Genomic DNA, 24,461 nt, shown 5'->3' with positions numbered 1-24,461 from the left:
AATAAGTTGACTAAAGTATATGTAGTATATGAATTTTTTATATTTACCAAGTTCATATTCAAAGAAGAGATGAAAAAATGTATCTCCTCCTTTATCTGCAGAAATGGGGAACAATAAGTGTAAAATATTGAATATTTTATCAATTAAGGCTGGTATGTTAGTTTTGCTAAACTATTCTTCCCTGCCCTCTTTCTTTTTATCTGCTCTGTCGATACAAAAAATATTCATATACAAATAACCTTTCGTACATTGTCTCCTCCATAAGAAAATGAATCCCTGGAGGGTTGGGACCAAGTTTTTGGTTTTCTTTGTATCCTTTGGACTTAGCACATAGTACCTGGTTAATTAACATTAATTAATTGATTAATAAATGCTTGTTGAGAATAATAATGATGATTAATGGTAGTGGTAATGATGATGATGATGACAAGGGATAGATCCCCAGGTAGAAAAGGGCTAAGAAACTACAACAGTTTCTGTACTTGAGGCAAAGCTGGGCACTTTTAAGAAATACTGTGGTTCCCAAAGAAAGGATTCAGGCCACTGGGTTGACCTAAAACACCATGCCCAGAAGGCAAAAGGAGGGCCTCAGAACTCAGGAGTCTGGGAAATGCATGCTGGGCTTTTCTGTGCAGAGGTAGGGAAGGGAGGACTCTCCTGGAGCTTCTGGCCTTCCTCTTGATTGTCAAGGAGCCTTAGAATTAAAGCCCCCCATGGTAAGTTATCATTGGCATAATAATAGAATCTTTTCCTGTTGATTTGGAGAAGATCTAAATCTACAAATTCTTTTGAGACAATCTGTGATACGAGCCCAAGATTTCAATATACTTTGGGGATTCAAATTTCTTCTCCCCAACATTTGGTGTCCTGTGTAAAGATAGTCCTAAAACTCCAATATATATGGGGTTGAGTGTTTCTACACTCCCATACCCCATTTTCATGGCAAAAATTAATTTATACATTTCATCCTCTATCAATTAACCTACAAGGTCTTGACAAAATAATAACAGAAATAACCCAGAATAACAGAATAAAAGTAGGTCTATAATAAGGAAAATAATGACAGAAAAGTATGAATGGAATAGTACCTTCAAAGTTCAAATTAATATAAACCTTTAAAGGTCAAAATGATTTCATGATGGTGAAAAAGTAATAAATAATAGATAGAATTTATATTGCATTTTAAGGTTTGTAAAGCTATTTTTATCAATATTAATGCATCAAAAACAATTAATATCATCTTCTTTTTACAAATGAGGAAATTTAAGGAAGGTAGAGCTTAACTAACTTATCTAGAGGCACAAAATCAACAAGTATGTCAGGCAAGATTTTTTAACTTGTTTTCCTAACTGTAAGTCTACAGTATGCTCATTTCTTTTTGTTGTTTTTTTTTCTCCCATGGTTTTTCCTTTTTGTTCTGATTTTTCTCTCCCAACATAATTCATAAAGCGATTTGTATTAAAAATAAATTTTTAAGTTTTACCTAAAAATAAAATGACAGTAAGCTGTTTAGCTGATGAAATTCACTGATAATTCAATTTCTATTAATCATCTTTGTTGTTCTGAAGTATCTTTACATTATTTCTGAAGTTATTCTTGGATTATCTAGCCAGAAATTAGTATATGGCTATATCTCTTTAAGTTGGAAATCACAAAATATGGGTACATCACTGAAAGGATAAAATAGTTAAAGTCTCAAATTAAAACAAATTGGAATTATTTAAATATACATGTATATGCACATTATTCATGTACACCGTAACATTTAAAAGAAAATGTTTTAATTTTAGTATCTTTCTATTGTCCTCCATCTCAACAGATTTTGGCTTTTACTAAAGTTAATACATTCTTCAAATATCAGATGTTTGCATACTATATATGATGAGAGGCAGAATGTGTGCATTTCCAAGTTGCATAAATTAATATAAGGACAAAAAAGCTTGCTTTCAAACTTTGTGAAACCATACGATATTTACCTGACCATAGATGAAGTCCATGGAATCTGTAGGAGAACAAATCATCTCCAACACATTTTCCACCCCATTCTTCACCACCCCCAGGATAGGGCGAATAACCTGTTGAAGCCCAACCTACTCCAAGATGCATTGCTTCAGCTGTCACAAAAGGTTCTGTGTGGTCTACCGTGAGTTCATAGTACCATTTCCTCTACTGAGCTGACCCTTCACTGATGCCAAGGAAAATATTGGGCCGCATGCTTTCAAGAGAAAAAAAAATATCAGTTAAAAAAATCTAAATATCTATTATCACTTTTATTTTGTATTACTTTTCTTGAATCATACACTTCTGAGAAGAAATAAATCAAAGCCATATCATTTAATTTAACATTGGCTGACTTAGCATACAAGTATATTCAGTCTTGACCATAAATATAATTCAATAAAAAAAAATGTTTGAGGTTCTGGTTAAATTATGCTTACACTTCTGATTAAGTAACAAATCAAGAGTTTAATGTTGTTGGGATTTTTTTTATCTTAATTACCTTTCTATGATATTTGCAAGAGTATGCAAGTAATGCCCCTATTTTAAAATTAACCCTCTGGGCAAAATATATGCAAGACATTTTTCAGTTTAATCTGCATTACTAATATTTCCTCGATTGTTTCTTTAAGCCTAATCAGGATAAATAAATCCTTGATTTGTAGTGTCTGGTGATTTCTGAGGCTTTAATACTCATACAAAATTTAACAATTGGCTCTCAAGAGCAAGTTAAAATTGATTCTAGAATATCTCTGCCTATTTTGCATCATATATTTCAGTTCCTATGTTAGGAAACAACATAAATTAGTTCATGAAGGATAATCTTTTTAATTAAAAACCGTAAACCAAACCAAAATTCTTTGAATGGAAGGAAAACATCAAATTTCTACTATAATAAGTTTTCTATTACTTCTGTATAACATATACAGTTAAGTAAATATGTTTTCAAAATAAGCTAGAGTTGAAGATGATTATAACAGAAAAGCCAACTTTTTCTTGTTTCATTCTCTCACAAAAATGAACACCATGGAACCCAAGTTCCTTGAGGACAGGCCTGTTTGCCTTTTAATTGTTATCCACCACACTAAGTGATGTATCTGGCATATGCTATGCAATTGATAATTGAGGTTGGCATATTAAAATGTAATCATATTTTCAATATCTTCTAGGAACACACTGAATCATCTCATTTTACTTGCTTCTTTGAACACAGAAAATTGTAACATATTTACTTTCCTTGACCATCAACTTATTCCATCAAACTTCAGGTTTATTGATCTATTCAGATGACGTATGATAAAGATAAGCCTCTGACTCAGTTTTGAGCTGGTATCATATACCTTTTTTCTCAATTTGTCCATTGTATAATAGTGGTAGTCAGGAAATACAATTGCCTCTGAAGAATGAAAAATAAGTATCACACAGAAGACAATGGACAGGTGCACAATGATTATGAAAGTACATGAAGGCTGCTAGGTGCAATCAGTGACTCACTTCAAAGATTAGGAGTAAAAGATAACATAAGGAATTTTATGATACAGAGAAAAAATTACTAGTTACATAGAAAGAACAAGTGATAAACAAATGAATAATGACTGGGTTTTTTTTAACCATGTAAAGTGAAAATAAAGAAAGTCTCCAGCACATCTAGGTAGACATCCATGGTAAATGTATGGAAATATATAGACAAGAGTTATATAGAGTAGATAAACATGAAGGGGTTGTAATCTGCATCACTGGAAGAACTCTAGAATTAAGATCTCAAATCCATTTCAGTCTTGGAATAAGGTAAATACTTTATGAATGACATTCATGTAAATTCATGTAAAATAATATCTTAAAGCTGCTCAATCAAAAAGTTAAAAGATTCAACTTCTAAAAGAGACTTAGTCTATATATCATTAGAAAAAATGATGAAAAACTTTAAAAGTAGCCTAGTAGAAATTAGATATACATCAACTTCTCACACTGTAAAACAACTTAAGTTCAAGTTGTGGTCATGATTTAGACATAAAGGGTGATAGCCTAAGTTAATCGTTTGATAATGGAAAAATTACCTTTCAGATATAAGGATATGGACTTTATGACCAAAACCCCGAAATAAAGGCAAAGTGAAATGGATAATTTGAGGTAAAATGGAAAATTTAAACTTTTTGTACAAATAATACCAATGCATCTAAAATAACAAGAAAAAATAATCTCATCTTAAAGAATGAATGGGGGAAACAACAAATTATAGAAACAATTAATAATTTCACCCAAGATAATGACAATGCTGAGACATCATACCAAAATCTGTGGGATGTAGCTAAAGCAGTAATAAGGGGAAATTGTATATCTTTAGAGGCTTATTTGAAGAAAATAGAGAAAGAGAAGATTAACGAACTGGGCTTGCAACTTAAAAAGCTAGAAAAAAACCAAATTAAAAACCCCCAACCAAAAATTAAACTTGAAATACAAAAATTAAAAAGAGAAATCAATAATATTGAAAGTAAAAAAAACTATTGAATTAATAAATAAAATCAAGAGTTGGTTTTATGAAAAAGCCAATAAAATAGATAAACCTTTGGTAAATCTGATCAGAAAAAAGAAAGAGGAAAATCAAATTGTTAGTCTTACAAATGAAAAGGGGGAATCTTTCCACCAATGAAGAGGAAATTAGAGCAATCATAAGGACTTACTTCGCCCAACTTTATGCCAATAAATTTGATAACTTAAGTGAAATGGATGACTTCCTCCAAAAATATAGGCTTCCTAGATTAACAGAGAAGGAGATAAATTGCTTAAATAGTCCAATTTCAGAAAAAGAAATAGAACAAGCTATTAATCAACTCCCCGGGAAAAAATCTCCAGGACCACATGGATTTACATGTGAATTGTACCAAACATTTAAAGAACAACTAACTCCAATGTTATATAAACTATTTGAAAAAATAGGAGATGAAGGAGTCCTACCAAACTCCTTTTATGACACAGACATGGTACTGATACCTAATCCAGGTAGATCGAAAACTGAGAAAGAAAATTATAGACCAATCTCCTTAATGAATATTGATGCTAAAATCTTAAATAAGATATTAGCAAAAAGACTTCAAAAAATCATCTCCAGGATAATACACTATGATCAAGTAGGATTTATTCCAGGAATGCAGGGCTGGTTTAATATTAGGAAAACTATTAATATAATTGACCATATTAATAATCAAATTAATAAGAACGATATGATCATCTCAATAGATGCAGAAAAAAGCATTTGACAAAATCCAACATCCATTCCGACTAAAAATTCTTGAGAGTATAGGAATAAATGGACTATTCCTTAGAATAATCAGGAGCATATATTTAAGACCGTCAGTAAGCATAATATGCAATAGAAATAAACTGCAACCTTTCCCAGTAAGATCAGGAGTGAAACAAGGTTGCCGACTATCACCATTACTATTCAGTATAGTACTAGAAATGCTAGCCTCAGCAATAAGGGCCGAGAAAGAGATTCAAGGAATTAGAGTAGGAAATGAGGAAATCAAACTATCACTCTTTGCAGATGACATGATGGTATACTTAGAGAACCCCAAAGACTCTGCTAAAAAGCTACTAGAAATAATTCAGAATTTCAGCAAAGTGGCAGGATACAAAATACATCCACATAAATCCTCAGCATTTTTATATATCACTAACAAAATGCAACAGGAAGAGATACAAAGAGAAATTCCATTCCAAACAAATGTTGAGAGTATAAAATATTTGGGAATCCATCTACCAAAGAAAAGTCAGGAATTATAAGAGAAAAATTACAAAACACTTGCCACAAAAATAAAGTCAGATTTAAATAATTGGAAAGACATTCAGTGCTCTTGGATAGGCTGAGCGAATATAATAAAGATGACAATACTCCCCAAACTAATCTATTTATTTAGTGCTATACCAGACTCCCAAGAAACTATTTCAGTGACCTAGAAAAAATAACAACAAAATTCATATGGAAGAATAAAAGGTCGAGAATTGCAAGGGAACTAATGAAAAAAAACCGCAGAGGAAGGTGGTCTAAGTGTACCTGATCTAAAGCTATATTATATAGCAGCAGTCACCAAAACCATTTGGTATTGGCTAAGAAATAGACCGGTAGATCAGTGGAACAGATCAGATACAAAGGACAAAAAAGGGTACATCTATAGCAATCTAATCTTTGAGAAACCAAAAGATACCAACAATAGGGATAAAAATTCATTATTTGGAAAAAACTGTTGGGAAAACTGGAAATTAATATGGCAGAAATTAGATATGGATCCACACTTAACACCATATACCAAGATAAAATCAAAATGGGTCCAAGATTTAGGCATAAAGAATGAGATAATAAATAGATTAGAGAAACAGAGAATAGTCTACCTCTCAGACCTGTGGAGGAGGAAGGAATTTATGACCAGAGGAGAACTAGAGATCATTACTGATCACAAAATAGAAGATTTTGATTACATCAAACGAAAAAGTTTCTGTACAAACAATACTAATGCAAACAAGATTAGAAGGGAAGTAACAAATTGGGAAAATATTTTTAAAAGCAAAGGTTCTGACAAAGGTCTCATTTCCAAAATATATAGAGAACTGACCCTGATTTATAGGAAACCAAACCATTCTCCAATTGATAAATGGTCAAAGGATATGAACAGACAATTCTCAGATGATGAAATTGAAACTATTTCCACTCATATGAAAGAGTGTTCCAAATCACTACTGATGAGAGAAATGCAAATTAAGACAACTCTGAAATGCCACTACACACCTGTCAGATTGTCTAAGATGACAGGAACAAATAATGATGAATGTTGGAGGGGATGTGGGGAAACTGGGACACTGATGCATTGTTGGTGGAGTTTTGAAAGAATCCAGCCATTCAGGAGAGCAATTTGGAACTATGCCCAAAAAGTTATCAAACTGTGCATACCCTTTGACCCAGCAATGCTGCTATTGGGATTATATCCCAAAGAAATACTAAAGAGTGGAAAGAGACCTATATGTGCCAAAATGTTTGTGGCAGCTCTTTTTGTTGTATCTAGAAACTGGAAGATGAATGGATGTCCATCAGTTGGAGAATGGTTGGGTAAATTATGGTATATGAAGATTATGGAATATTATTGCTCTGTAAGAAATGAGCAGCAGGAGGAATTCAGAGAGGCTTGGAGAGACTTACATCAACTGATGCTGAGTGACATGAGCAGAACCAGAAGATCGCTGTACACTTCAACAACAATACTGTATGAGGATGTATTCTGATGGAATTGGAAATCTTCAACATAAAGAAGATCCAACTCACTTCCAGTTGATCAATGATGGACAGAGGTAGCTACACCCAGAGAAGAAACACTGGGAAGTGAATGTAAATTGTTAGCACTAATATCTGTCTGCCCAGGTTACATGTACCTTTGGAATCTAATGCTTATTGTGCAACAAGAAAATGGTATTTACACACATGTATTGTATATAGGATATATTGTAACACATGTAAAATGTATGGGACTGCCTGTCATCGGGGGGAGGGAGTAGAGGGAGAAGGGTATAATTTGGAAAAATGAATACAAGGGATAATATTATAAAAATATATATAATAAAAAATTAAAAAAATTAACCCTCTGGGCAAAAATATATGCAAGACATTTTTCAGTTTCATCTGCATTACTAATATTTCCTCCATTGTTTCTTTAAGCCTAATCAGGAAAAATACATCCTTGATTTGTAGTGTCTGGTGATTTCTGAGGCTTTGATACTCATACAAAATTTAACAATTGGCTCACAAGAGCAAGTTAAAATTGATTCTAGAATATCTCTGCCTATTTTGCATCATATATTTCAGTTCCTATGTTAGGAAACAACATAAATTAGTTCATGAAGGATAATCTTTTTAATTAAAAACCGCAAACCCAAACCAAAATTCTTTGAATGGAAGCAAAACATCAAATTTCTACTATAATAAGTTTTCTATTACTCTGGATAACATATACAGTTAAGTAAATATGTTTTCAAAATAAGCTATAGTTGAAGATGATTACAACAGAAAAGACAACTTTTTCTCATTTCATTCTCTCACAAAAATGAACACCATGAAACCCAAGTTCCTTGAGGACAGGCCTGTTTGCTTTTTAATTGTTATCCACCGCACTAAGTGATGTATCTGGCATATGCTATGCAATTGATAACTGAGGTTGGCATATAAAAATGTAATCATATTTTCAATATCTTCTAGGAACACACTGAATCATCTCATTTTACTTGCTTCTTTGAAAAATTTCATGATAATGATAACAGTGAGACAACACCAAAGTTTTTGATATTCAGCCAAAATAATACTCAGAAGAAAACCGATGTGTAAATGGTTATATCAATAAAAGAGAGAAAAAGGAAGAGCAACACAATGTGTATCTCACTAAAAAATAAACTTACACCCTTATAAATAAATACCAAAATAAAAATAATGGTAATAAAGTTTATAACAAAATATCAAGCTATCAAATGAAAATAGGAACTGAGTTTTTTTGGGGGGGAATAGATAAGCCATTGGGTAATTTAATTTTAAAAATAGTAAAGGAAATCAAACTACTAGTATCAAAATTGAAAGGGGTGAATGTACAACCAAATGAACATAAAATTAAGGTAATTATTACCCATTTTGCCCAATTGTTTGCCAAAAAAATAATCATACTAATGATATGGATTAATATTTACAAAAATATAAAGTAACAAAAGAGAATTAATAAAAGAGGAAAAAGAATACATAAAAGAAATAAGATGGAGGCTGCCCAGAAGATTGCCCTTGAATATTTAATGAGTATTGGCTATGGAATCACATGAGGGACTTTTTGTCAAACAGAGCTTTTGCTTGTTCATGTTAGGTCAATTCGAATATAATTCATGAATTAACTGAAATAGATAAATATTTCCAAGAATATAAAGTGTCCAGATTAACCAAAAAAAGAAATAAAGTATTTATATAATCCTACTTTTAAAAAATGACATAATGCACACATGAACTCCTCATTCAAAAAACCCAACACCAGTTGTATTTACAACGGAATTATACCAAATACTTAAAGAATATGAATTCCAATATTACATAAACTATTTGGAAAAAACAGCAGATAAAGAAGTTCTGTTGAATTTATTTTAAGACACGATATGGTCTTGATACCTGATTCAAGCAGAGTAAAAACAGAAGGGGGAAACTATACGTGAATTTCCTTAATGTATATTGATGCAAAAAATTTAATGAAATTTGAGCAAGGAGACTGCTAATAGCATTGTAAAAATCATATGCTATGAAGAAATGGCATTTATATCAGGTACAAATAATACCAATGTATCTAAAATTACAAGAAAAGTAGGAAACTGAGAGAGGGGAAGGTCTGGAAGAAGAAGAGAGATGGGAATCTTTGTAACAAACCACACAACCCAAGAGATTTAAAAAGAGAATTTCCTTCCCTCTTCTCTATTTGCAGTTGAATATAACCTGCTACTGAGATGCCTTTGAACAAAAGAAATACTTTAATAAATGATGGTAACTATCTTTATATATAATTGGAAAAGTAAAATAGTATTGAAGTTGAAAAACAACAGCAGCAACAACAACAACTAACAAGCTGCCTGAGATGAGAGGCGATTTGTGTTGATAACACACCAGGCATGTGTCAGAGGCCCAACTTGAACCCAGGTCTCCCTGATTCTTAAGGTTTTTATTTCAGGGAACAATTACTGTTTAATTCCCCATATTCGATCCAGTCTATTGTCTAATTATTTCTCCTCTGGACCCAGTTCAGCATCCATCTAGAATATCTAAATTATTTATATTGATACAGTAGTTCAATCAAATGACATATTAAAACAAAAAAATGGACTTTTTCGTGCCCTTAATGTTTTAATGGATTTTTTTATGCCGAAATCTTGAGAGCTATTGTTGATCTCATTTAGGAGACCCCATGGCATTCTGATTTCTGACACAATCAGAACAATGTTATCCACAAACAGAAGCATGTGGGGTACTGTACCACTTACAGAGTGACAGGTATTTGTACTTTCTCTGCATGTAAGGAAGGGTAAATGTGTCTCAGCTCTGTCTTTTATATAACTTTCTGCTGAGAATATGAGAACGTGCTTTAAGTTATCCAATGTGAAAAACACAAGGAAACACCAAGAAGTTGGAAGGTCATCCTTTCTTGTGTATTAATCAGTGAGTATCCTTCATTGCAGGCCAGTGTTTACCCTGGAAACCTGACCAGTTCCTTGAGTAAAAACAGTCCTGCTAAAGGAATGAACAAATAGTCTTCTTGGGGGGTCTCATGTGATGGAGCATCCTGTACCTGGGATGTTGCCACATCTCAAGAGTCACATATCACATGAGAGCACTTAGTGCAGTGCCTTCTTTGTTCTCAGCTGAGAAAAGCCTCTTAGTGGAAAGGGACTTTGAGAATTTAGCTAGGAAGTAATAGACAACTTGCCTACCAATGCCTGTCACTTGCCACTATGAATAGCTGTGACCAAGAATTCTCTCAGCAGGGAAATTCCGGTGTTTTCCTCAGAGGGGCCATGATGTATGTTGTATGTCGGTATAGTGGCCACTGGGTTTATTAGTTGTATATTAATTACTTTTGTGCTATGAGTTTCCTTTTTTATTTTCCTGTCTTATTTAAATGAAAGTTCCAAGCAGTAATAAACTTGTGCCCACCCTCTTCAACCTGCCTGTTGAAATGGGAATTCCAAACCTAGATTAATCTTACACTGAAACATTCAACTGGAGGCTAAGCATGATTTCCTTAGTAGTCATTCCAATCAAGCACACAGAAACTTGAGGTGAGCCTGCTTTCAGATATACAGAAAGAAAGGACACTCCCCTCCTGACTTCCGAACAGGGGCAGATATTATCTATGTCTTGTCGGACTTGAGGACTAAAAGGTTCATATCTTATGATACTTAAGTTTTTAAACTGATTGTGGACATGGAGCTCTGTGTATATACACAAGAGACTAAAATATAAGGGAAATGAGTGTAAACCGATATATATATATATATATATATGGGATATATATATATAATATATATACGGGATATATATGTTTATATATATATGGGATATATATGTATATATATATATATATATATAAAATATATGGGAAATGAGTATAAACTGAGAGCATTGTTTTTTTTTTTGTTTGTTTTGTTTGTTTGTTTCGTTTTGTTTTGTTTCTCTTCCCAGATTATTTTTACCTTGAGACAACAAGAACAACAAAATTCGGTTCTGCACATATATATTCTATCTAGGATATACTGTAATATATTTGACATGTACGCGACTGCCTGCCATCTAGGGGAGGGGGTGGAGGGAAGGAGGGGAAAATTCGGAACAGAAGTGAGTGCAAGGGATAATGTTGTAAAAAATACCCAGGCATATGTACTGTCAAAAAAAAGTTATAATTATAAAAATAATTTAAAAAAAAAGAACTGATCAATATAAACAATTCAGGACAATTTACTCATGTGAACTAATATAAAATGAGGATGGCAGAATTATGAAAGAAAAATGTATGACAACTAAAACAACATAAATAGAAAGAAATGCTTCTGTAGGGAAGAAAGAAAATTAAAAAGAAATAGAATTCTTTATATTTACCAAGTTCATATTAAAAGAAGAGGTGAAAAAAATGTATCTCCACCCCTGTTTGCAGAAATGGGGAACAATGAGTATATAATATTGCATATTTTGCCAATTAAAGCTGATGTGTTGGTTTTGCTAAACTATCATTCCGGGCCCTCTTTTTTTCCCCTCTTTCGATACAAAACATATTCATCTATAAATAAAATTTTGTACATTGTCTCCTCCATGAGAAAATGAACCCCCAGAGGGTTGGGACCAAGTTTTTGCTTTTCTTTGTGTCCTTTGAAATTAACACATAATACCTGGTTAATTAATTACTAAACTGATTACTAAATGTTTGTTGAAAAACATAATGATGATTGGTAGTAGTGGTAATGATGATTATGATGACAAGGGATAGATCCCTAGGTAGAAGAGGATGATGTAAATGAAACTAATATGAAAATAAATTATATTACAATACAATATTTTAAATTATCTATATATTTATATTATTATATAATATGTAAATATAAACATATTTTAATAATATAAACAATGCATATTAAACATGCTCTTAATGACGCACACAATAAATGAGCTATAGTTTCCCCAAACCCAATATAAGTGTTTATGATTTACTCTCAAATTATCTGACTTAGAAAATAAATCATAAGAATCCATTGATTGAGTGATTCATCCTAAGTCAAATTAGTTTCAAGTTTCCAATGTGTTATCTGAACCTATATCTGTCCAGACTAGTATTCTATCCACTATACCCTGCTGTCTCTAAAAGTAATACAAATGAATACTAATAAAAATAATGCAAAAAATGGGAAAACCTAGTAACCACATTTTTTTTCCTCAAGGAACACACACACACACACACACACATATATAGTATTTAACTTATACTTTAACATATTTAACATGTATGGGTCAACCTGCCATCTGGGGGGAGAGAAGGGGAAAAATTGGAACAAAAGGTTTGGTAATTGTCTGTGGTAAAAAATGTTTATTTCACACAACTATTCATGTTTACAATCAGTTCTCTATATACAGCAAACATACATAATGTAAGAAAGAATACTGCAATGCTTTTGAAAGTAAACACAAGGGGGCAGCTAGGTGGTGCAGTGGATAGAGCACCAGCCTTGGATTCAGGAGGACCCAAGTTCAAATCTGATCTCAGATACTTAACACTTCCTAGCTGTGGGACCCTGGGCAAATCACTTAACTCCAGTCTTAGGGAGTTAAAAAAAAAGTTAACAGAAGTATCATCAGTCTGAAATTAAGTTCTGAAACTTTGTAAAGTTTACCAAATTATTTAAATTGGTAAAGAATACACCAAATATAGCAAATACTCAAAGTTCTGAATATTACAAAAAGTCTTAAATTTATAGAAGCCACAAATTACCCCATGTGAAAAAGTGAGTTCACAATATGTAATTAATTTTTTCTAGGACAACAAGCTATCTTTCAAAGATAATAAATTTTAATCTTTGAACATCTGAAATATAGTTTTATAAATACATTACACATTTCTTAGAGTTACTCCCAAGTTGAGAATTATATACAGTATCTGGTTTGTAATTATTCTAAATATGAAACTTTAGTCAAATAAGAAGCAAACATATATCTCTTAACAGATTAAAAAAATTCAGATCTAATTTTTTGGTGGCCAAAACACCAATACAACAATTTAAGCATGGAGCCACAAATTTTCCTTTCAAAAAACTTTGTTCAAAGTGTATTGTCTATTTTAAAAATACAGATACTATATTTGTGGTAAAGCTCTCTAAACACTACAGGTCATCTTGAGGAGCTTTTGTCATTTCAAAAAAAATACAAATTTGCAAAACTGTAACTTTTATAATGTTCCAAATTCTAATTTTTCTATTGATTTTAATTTGTATTATGCTTATTAGTACTTAATTTTCTAAAAGAATATTTCAATGACAGACATTAAAAAATTATTACATGTCTACCTTTAGTCTGATACTATATACTTGCAGTATATTATTGAGTGGGAAGTATCCCGCCCCTTCAAAAAAAAGTTAAGGTTTTAAAGTCAAAATAACTATTTCATCCATATTCATCATCTTGTTTTTAGGTATTAACCATCATAAAATCTTTTCAAAAGAACCTGTTTTATATAGCCATAATTTTTTGTTCACATTTTGCCTTAAGCCTTATTCAGCAAATAACCTCAGGAAATACTTCTATTTTGTTTTCTTTTTGCAATCACACGATTATTTATCAACAACTCCATTATCCCTTTAGTGTCACAGTAAAAAAAAAAAAGCCAAAGAAAATTTTAGATATTACCTCATCAGTTAAATCACAAAATAATTTCTTTTAACGACATAATAGATAAACCACTGTAGTAATTCCAGTTCTTCACTGTAGAACCATTTAAATTTTAATCATTTTATGAAGAAAATCAATATTTAAAGATTTGGATATTACCCTCTCAAATATACATATTTCAGGAAAAGGAAATACTTGTAGTGTTGATTTTAAATTAAAAACTCAACAGTTTTCAAACACTGATCTAAAAAGCATACAGGAAAAAAAGTTTTAGAAAAATATTTTGGCAAACTAAGTTAAATATGGAATGCTCTTTTCCTCTACAATTTACTGACTACCAACAATCCAAATATCGCCAAGTTTGGGATCCTTGAGAACTCAGTATTTTTTTCATCTGACTAAAGCCAACCTGAAATGATTAGAAACAAATCTACACAATGTTGCAAAATACATAAAATCCTTTAACTCCAAATATATTTTTCTTATTTGCATATTATGATCAAATCTGGTCTATACTTCATAATTCCATCTGCACTAAAACTGACATTCTATCATAGATGACTCCTCTATAAGAAGATATTTTGGAAGGAGCTAAGAAGCAAAAGATAAATTTGGTACGTATTGTACCACACATATCTATCCAATGTTAATATCACCACGACATCAAGATTTTTCCCTCTTCAGAAATTAAAGTATATGCAAAATTATTTAAGATTTTCTACTCTTTATAGCTCTTTATATATCTTTAAAACCAAACTAAGAAGGGTAATAAATATTACACAAAATCTTATTCATTTAGTTAACGAATACCCATTTATTTATTATAATTCATAAGGTAATGTGTGTTTTAATGAGTGTATATGTATAACTAAAAAACACAAAAAAATGAGTGTCCAAGGATTAGAAAAATAATAGAAATATTATTGGATAAATATGTCATATGTTTAAAATCTTAGCATATTAGAGTAAATTAATACCTCAAAGACATGAGAATATGTTGAGTCCAAGTAGCTCTGCCATATGTCGTTTGCTTGGATGTGGGCAAGATTTTGGCTACCTTTAGTCAATGGCACTTCTGTTGGCTGTATATCCTAGAATTTAAGGGCAAAAGAAGTATGACTGCCCCAGATTTAATTATTTTTATCCTTCTTCAATGATAATAGATGAAGAGTTCTACTATTGGAAAAAAAACCACTATAATGTGGTTTGTTTTAACTAAATGTTTCAAAGGTTCTCTTTCAAAACTAAATAAATGTTTAATGTCATAAATTTAGTAGTTCCCTCCAAAGATGGAGAAGCCAATCATTTATCCCTGCTCATTCTGTGAAACTCTTGCAAAAAGTTCACCAATTGGATCTACCTAACATGAGAGAAGGCTTCCACAATTTTTGATACGATGAAGGTATCAGTAGAATCCTCTCCCTTTTGTCCCTTGCTGTTATGAAATATAAATAGATTTTATTCCCCTTCTGTCATAAAATACTTTGATGACATTCTTTACTCCTGTTCTTCAGAGTGGATTGTTGGTTATGTGATTCCTATTGTTGAGAATAAGTCTTCCTATCTCCCCAAGTTCGATATGCACTGGTCATTCAAAAGGCAGGTTCCATTCCTCATGGAAGGATTATATTTGCAATTCATAAAATTTTCTCTTTATTTAATTTTTTTTTTTGCTGAGGCAATTGGGGTTAAGTGACTTGCCCAGGGTCACACAGTTAGAAAGTATTAAGTGTCTGAGGTCACATTTGAACTCAGACTTCAGGGCTGGAGCTCTTTCCACTGCGGCACCTAGGTGCCCTGAATTTTCTTTTTATTAGGGCAGTTAGAAGGAGTATATATAGACAAAGAATAGATGTATGTGTTGAATTTGAAAGGATAATAACTAAAAGAATAAAAATAAGGGGAGAAAAAGAAATATACTAAGAAAAAGCAAAAAGGATAGGTAGAATGGGGTAAAATATCTCATATGAAAGAGCCAAGAAAAAGTTTTTTGTTTTGTTTTGTTTTATACTGGAGAAGCAGATGGGGGGGGGGGAAATAAGAAAGAATGAGTGAACATTACTCTATCAGAACTGCCTCCAAGAGGGAATAACATTCACACTTAATTGGGTATAGAAATCTATTTTACCCTACAGGAAAGTAAGAGGGAATGCAGATAAGACAAAGGGAATGGAACGAGTATGATCAAGGAGAAACAAGACTAGGGATGAAGAGGATGAAGGGAAAAAAACATGTCTGATGAGAGAAAGTGTGAAAGGAGAGAAAATAGAATAAAAAGGGGGAAACAGAATGGAAGGAAATACTGTAGTATTTAGCAATAGTAACTGAAAAAAGTTTGAAGCAAGTTTTTTTCTGATAAAGAGCTCATTTCTCAAATGTATAATCAATCAAATGAATAAAAATAAGATACATTCCCCAATTGGCAAATGATCAAAAGATATGAACATTTTTCAAATGAAGTAATCAAAGTTTTCTACAGCCATATGAAAAACTGTTCTCACTACTGCTTGGAGAAACGCAAATTAAAACAATTCTGCAGTACTACGTTTTACCTATTATAATGATTAATAACTCAGAAAAGAAAAATAAACATTGGAGGGAACGTGAAAAAATGAGAAATTAATCAATGGTTGATGGAGTTGAGAACTGATTAAACCATTCTGTAGAGCAATCTGGAAATATGTGCAAAGATATATAAAACCATGCATATTCTTTGACCTAGAAACATCACTATAAGGTCTATATCCAAAAATAATTTTTAAAGGAAAAGGACCTATATGAACAAAAATATTTATAGCAGCTTTTTCTGGTGGCAAAGAATTGGAAACTGAAGTGATGGTCCTCAAAAGCAGGAAATGGATGAACAAATTGTAGTATGTGATTGTGATGGAACACTATTGTGCTATAAGAAAGGACCATCAGGATGCTCTCAGAAAAACCTGAAAAGATTTCCATCAGCTGATACAAAGTGAAATGCACTATGTATAAAAGAACAGCAGTATTGTAAGATGATCAGCTATAAATGATTTAACTATTCTTAGCAATACAATCATTCAAGACAACTCTGAAAGGCTTATGATAAAAAATGTTATCCATCCACAAAGAAAGAATTGATGATTTCATGAGTAAATATGCATCACCTATATTAAATTGCCCATCTTTCAATGAAATGGGATGAGGAGAAAGGGAGAAAATTTGGAATTCCAAAGTTTTAAAAATTAATATTAAAAATTATTTTTACTTGTTACTATGGAAAAATAAAATACTAAACATTTTTTAAAAGAATGCTGTCTATTGTACTGAGTATCCTGGAGAGTTTGTCTAATCATATGTATATTTAAGAAAGATAATACAGATGGACAATGAATTGGACCCGGAACTTAAAGGAGGGCACATAAGGCTAGGTCCCTATGTAAAAATTGCAAAGCAATTTACTGATTCTTAAGTTTCTTATAAGTTCAATTTAATAAAAAAATAATTTATCTATAAATTGTAGAAAGGGAGAATTAGTTATGGGATGGATTCCTATAAATATGTTTTTGTTTTTATAAAATAAAAAAATGAAAAATAGAAAGGAAGGGGACATTTGTAAAAATATTTCAATATCTTACCTTCATCAGGAATTGCTGTAGGAGCCTAAAAAGAAAAAAGAAAGCATTAAACATTCAGTTGTTCAAAGATTTCCAAAATTGAAATTTCTTTTTCTGGAAGCCAAATGGAGCTCTACAAATTATAAAACATAAAAACACATTTGCAATATTGTCACGATAAAGCTTATTCTAACTACAAGTGAGAGAGCAAAAACTACCACCAACAATACATTTATAGACACCTGTGAATAATGTGGTTTATAAAGTGCTTTCTGACAACATTCCTGTAAATCAAATAATATATTAGAAGAAACATTAACATAATATTTCCAGCAACGTTAAAAAAGATTATTAGAAAAATATCTAGTTTTGTAAATAAGTATAAACTTATAAAAATTATCCATCCATTCTGTTATGGATCATGTGAAATCTGCATTAGCAATGAACTATCAAAAAAGGGCAATTCTGTTTATACTTTTTCCCCTTTTAATTAAGGCATAGGATAAAACATGCAGTAAACTTACTTTAGTGTCTCAAGGGGCATCCGTAAATTGTAATTGCCTTCCTGTTCTTGAAGCTTAGAGAATTCTACCAAGCAGGGGGTGTTGTCTCTTGTCATCTCTGACCTGAAAAATAGCAGCCAGTTAGTATAAGTTTCCTCACTATTTTAAAGCAATATTTAAAGAAAATATATAAAATTTAGAGAAAAAAATTTAGGTTGTTCCAAAAATAATGTTAGTGTAAGAACTACCACCAATCCAGTTCTACAGTATGTTTTAGTATAGAAAGATAGTGGGTAACATCTACTTACTACTTGCGTTAGGAATCAAAATTCTTTTAAAATAAGCTTGTCAGACTTTTGGGATAACATATATAGTTAAATAAATATGTTTTCAAAATAAGCTATAGTTGAAGATAATTATAACAGAAAAATTTTTTCTTGTTTCATTCTCTCACAAAAATAAACACCATGAAACCCAAGTTCCTTGAGGACAGGCCTGTTTGTTTTTTAATTGTTATCCACCACACTAAGTGATGTATCTGGCATATGCTTTGCAATTGATAATTGAGGTTGGCATATTAAAATGTAATCATATTTTCAATATCTTCTAGGAACACACTGAATCATCTCATTTTACTTGTTTCTTTGAACACAGAAAATTGTAACATATTTACTTTCCTTGACCATCAACTTATTCCATCAAACTTCAGGTTTATTTAGCTATTCAGATGACCTATGATGAAGATAAGCCTCTGACTCAGTTTTGAGCTGGTATAATATACCTTTTTTCTCAATTTGTCCATTGTATAACAGTGGTAGTCAGGAAATACAATTGCCTCTGAAGAATGAAAAATAAGTATCACAGAGAAGACAATGGACAGGTGCACAATGATTATGAAAGTACATGAAGGCTGCTAGGTGCAATCAGTGAATCACTTCAAAGATTAGGAGTAAAAGATAGCATGAGGAATTTTATGATACAAAGAAAAAAGTGCTAGTTACATAGAAAGAACAAGTGATAAACAAATGAATTATGACTGGTTTTTTTTAACCATGTAAAGTGAAAGTAATGCTAATTGCCTATAGGTAGGTCCAGTTAATATAATAAAAATGACAATATTACCTAAATTGATTTAATAATTCAGTGTAATGCTAACCAAACTACCAAATAATGACTTTATAAAGAGATAAAAAATAGTAAAATGCACCTAGAGAAAAAAAAGATTAAGAATATCAAAAGAATTAATAAAAAAAAGAAAAGAAATTAAAGGTGACCTAACAGTATCAGATATCAAACTCTACTGCAAAACTATAATCATCAAAACAATTTGGTATTGGATAAGGAATAGGGAAGTTGATCACTGGAATAGATTAGATACAAAATATTAAGAAGGAAATGAACAGTTTTTGATAAATGTAAGCATCCCAGCATTTAGGGCAAGAACTCTCAATTTAATTAAAACTGATGAGAAACTTTAAAAGTAGCCTAGTAGAAATTAGTTATACATCAACTTCTCACACTTTAAAAGAAGTTACTTCTTCCACTTCATTGAACTTCTTCCACTTCATTGAAAAGTCAAAGGGAAGGAGTAAGCTAAGGGGAAGGGAATACAGAAATTGTGAGGAAACTGGGTAAAATAAGGGGAGGATCTTAAAGGTGTGGGAGGGATCCTAAAAAGGGAGGGCTGTGAAAAGCAAGTGGTATTCTCCAGTTTAATACTGGGTAGGGGGGTAAAAGGGAAGGAAAGGGGAAAAGCATAAGCAGGGGTTAATAGGATGGCAAGCAATATTGAATTAGTCCTAACCATAAATGTGAATGGGGCAAACTGCCTCATAAAGAGGAAGCAGTTAGCAGACTGGATTAAAAGTCAGAATCCTACTATATGTTGTTTGCAGGAAACACACCTGAAACAGGGTGAGACATTCAAACTAAAAGTAAAAGGGTGGAGCAGAATCTATTATGCTTCAGGCAAAACCAAAAAGCAGGAGTAGCCATCCTCATCTCAGATCAAGCAAAAACAAAAATTGATCTAATTAAAAGAGATAAGGAAGGGCATTATATCCTGCTAAAGGGCAGCATCAATAATGAAGCAGTATCAATATTAAACATATATGCACCAAGTGGTACAGCATCTAAATTCTTAAAAGAGAAATTAAGAGAGCTGCAAGAGGAAATAGATAGCAAAACTATAATAGCAGGAGATCTCAACCTTGCACTCTCAGAATTAGATAAATCAAACCACAAAATAAATAAGAAAGAAGTCAAAGAGGTAAATAGAATACTAGAAAAGTTTGATATGATAGATCTTTGGCGAAAGCTAAATGGAGACAGAAAGGAATATACTTTCTTCTCAGCAGTTCATGGAACCTAAACAAAAATTAATCATATACTAGGGCATAAAAACCGCAAAATCAAATGCAGTAAGGAAGAAATAGTAAATTCATCCTTTTCAGACCATAATGCAATCAAAATTACATTTAATAAAAAGCCAGGGGAAAATAGACCAAAAATAATTGGAAACTAAATAATCTTATACTAAAGAATGATTGGGTAAAACAGCAAATCATAGACATAATTAATAACTTCACCCAAGAAAATGACAATAATGAGACATCATACCAAAATGTGTGGGATGCAGCCAAAGCAGTAATAAGGGGAATTTTTATATCTATACAGGCCTACTTGCATAAAATAGAGAAAAAGAGGGGGCAACGAATTGGGCTTACAACTAAATTTTCTAGAAAAGGAGCAAATTACAAACCCCCAGACAAACACAAAACTTGAAATTCAAAAAATAAAAGGTGAGATTAATAAAATTGAAAGTAAAAAAACTATTGAATTAATTAATAAAACTAAGAGTTGGTTTTATGAAAAAACCAACAAAATAGACAAACCCTTAGAAAACCTGATTAAAAAAAGGAAAGAGAAAAAGCAAATTGTTAGTCTTGAAAATTAAAAGGGTGAACTCACCACTAATGAAGAGGAAATTAGAACAATAGTTAGGAGCTACTTTGCTCAACTTTATGCCGATAAATTCGATAACTTAAATGAAATGGAAGAATACCTTCAAAAATATAGCTTGCCCAGATTAACAGAGGAAGAAGTAAGTAGTCTAAATAGTCCCATCTCAGAAAAAGAAATAGACCAAGCTATTAACCAACGTCCTAAGAAAAAGTCCCCAGGACCAGATGGATTTACAGGTGAATTCTTCCAAACATTTAAAGAACAACTAACTCCTATGCTATGTAAACTATTTGAAAAAATAGGGATTGAAGGAGTCCTACCAAATTCCTTCTATGACACAGACATGGTACTTATACCTAAACCAGGTAGATTGAAAACTGAGAAAGAAAACTATAGACCAATTTCCTTAATGAATATTGATGCTAAAACCTTAAATAAGATTTTAGCAAATAGACTTCAGAAAATCAACCCCAGGATAATACACTATGACCAAGTGGGATTTATACCAGGAATGCAGGGCTGGTTTAATATTAGTAAAATTATAAGTATAATTGACCATATTAATAATGAAATTAATAAAAACCATATGATCATCTCAATAGATGCAGAAAAAGCATTTGATAAAATCCAACATCCATTCCTACTAAAAACGCTTGAGAGTATAGGAATAAATGGACTATTCCTTAGAATAATCAGGAGCATATATTTAAAACCTTCAGGAAACATCATATGTAATGGCGATAAACTAGAACCTTTCCCTATAAGATCAGGAGTGAAACAAGGTTGCCCACTATCACCATTACTTTTCAATATACTACTAGAAACTCTAGCCTCGGCAATAAGAGCCGAGAAAGAGATTCAAGGAATTAGAGTAGGAAATGAGGAGATCAAATTATCACTTTTTGCAGATGACATGATGGTATACTTAGAGAACCCCAAAGACTCTGCTAAAAAGCTATTAGAAATAATTCAGAATTTTAGCAAAGTTGCAGAGTACAAAATAAATCCACTTAAATCCTCAGCATTTTTATACATTACCAACACAATCCAACAGCAAGAGATACAAAGAGAAATTCCATTCAAAATAACAGTCAATAGTATCAAATATTTGGGAATATATCTACCAAAGGAGAGTCAGGAATTATATGAGCAAAATTACAAAACACTTGCCACAAAAATAAAGTCAGATTTAAATAATTGGAAAGACATTCAGTGTTCTTGGATAGGCGGAGCGAATATAATTAAGATGACAATACTCCCTAAACTAATCTATTTATTTAATGCTATACCAATCAGAATTCCAAGAAACTATTTAAATAACCTAGAAAAAATAACAACAGAATTCATATGGAAGAACAAAAGGTCAAGAATTTCAAGGGAAGTAATGAAAAAAAAATTAAGTGAAGGCGGTCTAGCTGTACCTGATCTAGAACTATATTATAAAGCAACAGTCACCAAAACCATTTGGTATTGGCTAAGTAATAGACTAGTTGATCAGTGGCATAGGTTAGGTTCATAGGGCAAGATAGTGAATAAAAATAGCAATCTAGTGTTTGACAAACCCAAAGATCCCAAATTTTGGGATAAGAATTCATTATTTGACAAAAACTGCTGGGAAAACTGGAAATTAGTATGGCAGAAACTAAGCATGGACCCACATTTAACACAACATACTAAGATTAGATCAAAATGGGTCCAAGATTTAGGCATATAGAACAAAATCATCAATAAATTGGAGGAACATGGGATGGTTTACCTCTCAGACTTGTGGAGGAGGAAGGAGTTTGTGTCCAAAGGAGAACTAGGGACCATTATTGATCACAAAATAGAACATTTTGATTACACCAAATTAAAAAGGTTCTGCACAAACAAAACTAATGCAAACAAGATTAGAAGGGAAGTAACAAATTGGGAAAACATTTTTACAGTTAAAGGTTCTGATAAAGGCCTCATCTCCAAAATATACAGAGAATTGACTTTAATTTATAAGAAATCAAGCCATTGTCTAATTGATAAATGGTCAAAGGATATGAACAGACAATTTTCAGATGATGAAAGTAAAACTATTTCTGCTCATAGGAAAGAGGGTTCCAAATCACTATTGATCAGAGAAATGCAAATTAAGAAAACTCTGAGATACCACTACACACCTGTCAGATTGGCTAAGATGACAGGAACAAATAAGTATGAATGTTGGAGGGGCTGTGGGACAACTGGGACACTGATGCATTGTTGGTGGAGTTGTGAAAGAATCCAACCATTCTGGAGAGTAATCTGGAATTATGCCCAAAAAGTTATCAAAATGTGCATACCCTTTGACCCAGCCATACTACTACTGGGCTTATATCGCAAGGAAATTCTAAAGAAGGGAAAGGGACCTATATGTGCCAAAATGTTTGTGGCAGCCCTTTTCATAGTGGCTACAAGCTGGAAGATGAATGGATGTCCATCAATTGGAGAATGGTTGGGTAAATTATGGTATATGAATGTTATGGAATATTATTGTTCTATAAGAAATGACCAACAGGAGAAATACAGAGAGGCTTGGAGAGACTTACATCAATTGATGCTAAGTGAAACGAGCAGAACCAGAAGATCATTATACACTTCAACAATGATACTGCATGAGGATGTATTCTGATGGAAGTTGATATCTTCAACATAGAGAAGAGCTAATCCAATTCCAATTGATTAATGATGGACAGAATCAGCTACATCCAGAAAAGGAACAATGGGAAATGAGTGTAAACTGTTATTTTTACCTTCTGAATCCAATTCTTCCTGTGCAACAAGAAATTCGGTTCTACACACATATATTGTATCTAGAATATACTGTAATATATTTAACATGTATAAGCCTGCCTGCCATCTGTGGGAGGGGGCTGGGGGAGGAAGGGAAAAAATCTGAATAGAAGTAAGTGCAAGGGATAATGTTGTAAAAAATTATCCATGCATATATACTGTCAAAAAAAGTTATAATTATAAAATAAAATAAAAATTTAAAAAAAATATATATTTAAAAATCAACGACAGAGAAAGGCCTCCAAGTAAAGGGGGGCTACTACCTGCATCATTTTAAAGATTATATTGGGTCATCCTGAGATTATTTAAAGAGCCTCAAAAATAATAGTGTTTTTTTTTTCTTTGTCCTTTTGAAAAGGTTTCTGTTAAGGACAATATCCAATTTGGGATATTTTCCCACATATTGGGTATTTTAAAAGCAAACTGATTTGTATGAATAATGCTCACTTATGAAACATCTCCTTGGACATGATAACTGTTTAAGTTGTGAACTTATTGAGACAAATTCCTTTCTGCTATCAATATCAGGGTATGATAAATATTTGTTTAGAATTTATCAGAAATCTGATTAATGGAATCTGTTGGTGGGAATAAAATTTTTCTTGAGCTTATAGTTAATTAATCAATGCTTTTGGGGAGTCTCAAAGCTCCACCCTCTGGCAGTTAGTGGGACAA

General features: G+C 32.1%; 3 long non-coding RNA genes across 3 annotated transcripts in view; all 3 read right to left on the bottom strand.

The window, feature by feature from the left end:
• The window catches only part of LOC141548976 (uncharacterized), an 82,657-nt gene extending 80,408 nt beyond the window's left edge, over positions 1–2,249 (bottom strand). Inside the window, exon 1 of the long non-coding RNA XR_012484209.1 lies at positions 2,091–2,249. This is a non-coding gene — a long non-coding RNA (uncharacterized LOC141548976). The remainder of the gene's footprint in view (positions 1–2,090) is intronic.
• Positions 1–24,461, bottom strand: part of LOC141548979 (uncharacterized) — a 303,550-nt gene that overhangs the window by 128,719 nt on the left and 150,370 nt on the right. The gene's annotated exons all lie outside the window — the stretch shown is intronic.
• LOC141548980 (uncharacterized) lies at positions 17,534–23,672 on the bottom strand. The gene is made up of 3 exons (XR_012484215.1): positions 23,543–23,672; positions 18,042–18,143; positions 17,534–17,563 (listed from the first exon to the last, which is right to left on the bottom strand). It is a non-coding gene; the product is annotated as an uncharacterized LOC141548980 (long non-coding RNA).

This window comes from Sminthopsis crassicaudata, chromosome X (genome assembly GCF_048593235.1).
Source record: "Sminthopsis crassicaudata isolate SCR6 chromosome X, ASM4859323v1, whole genome shotgun sequence".
In the NCBI taxonomy this organism is placed as follows: domain Eukaryota; kingdom Metazoa; phylum Chordata; class Mammalia; order Dasyuromorphia; family Dasyuridae; genus Sminthopsis; species Sminthopsis crassicaudata.
The sequence above is the reverse complement of the archived record's forward strand: the minus strand, read 5'-3'. Positions and strand labels throughout refer to the sequence as shown.